The following is a 1066-nucleotide window of genomic DNA, read 5'->3' as shown; positions in this document are numbered from 1 at the left end:
CACTGCCCTCTATATTAAAGGCACAGGATCAAAGGCACTCACAGTACAGGAAATACAATTTAAACAATAGATAAGCCACATACGTTGGCTTTTATTATACACTTCGTGCGGCAAATAAATCAGAATGAATAATATATACAAATATTGGTAATAAAACTTTAAAAGTATTTACAAGAAAAACCAGACAAGATTACCAGCACTTTCTGGCCTGAGCTCTTCCAAATGTATCACTGTTTTTATTGTCCGTGTCCTATTTCAACACGTCTAGATGAAGGAGATGTGTCACCACCTACTGAATGTGCTGAACTAAAATACTCTTCGCTTTTGTCAGAATATTTGTATTACTAATTGAGTTATGTTAATGGTGGTTATATACTGAAATCATACTTTTTGATCTCATAGTCGCAGTTTAGCCTCCCTGTGTGTGAGCGTAGGCTACCGTTTTCTCTGTAAAGAGGTCTGGTCTTGGGCGCCCTGGTGGTGTGCTTGGCTCATAACAGCAGTGTAGCTGGTTCAAACCCAATTCTGGCTATTCCGAATTCTATTTGCCCCTTAATTGCTACACTAGTGGCGAAGGTGGGGGATAATCCCGCTGCCTTTGTTGGAAGTAGCCCTGTTTGTGTTGGCGTTGGATTGTGCAGTATTGCAAACCCCCTGTTGTAAACGAGCATAGCTATATTTGCTAAGAGGTCTGGATCTTTAATGCAGTGATACATAAAAAAATGGGCTCAGCTTGTGGAATGGAACTGTACATTGTCTGGGTGATTCCATTCTAGTAGCAAATTAATTTGAATAATTGTTCTTAACCTGACCAAAGCAATGAGGTCAGACTGTATATATTATTATAAACTGGGTGGTTTGAGCCCTGAATGCTGATTGGCTGACAGCCGTGGTATATCAGAATGTATACCAGGGGTATGACAAAACATGTATTTTTACTGCTCTAAAGACGTTGGTAACCAGTTTATAATAGCTATAAGGCACCTCGGGGGTTTGTGGTATATGGCGAACGGCTGTATCCAGGAACTCCGCATTGCTTGATGTGTAAGAACAGCCCTTAGCCGTG

Source organism: Oncorhynchus tshawytscha, linkage group LG10 (genome assembly GCF_018296145.1).
Source record: "Oncorhynchus tshawytscha isolate Ot180627B linkage group LG10, Otsh_v2.0, whole genome shotgun sequence".
Lineage (NCBI taxonomy): Eukaryota > Metazoa > Chordata > Actinopteri > Salmoniformes > Salmonidae > Oncorhynchus > Oncorhynchus tshawytscha.
Note: the sequence above shows the minus strand (reverse complement) of the source record.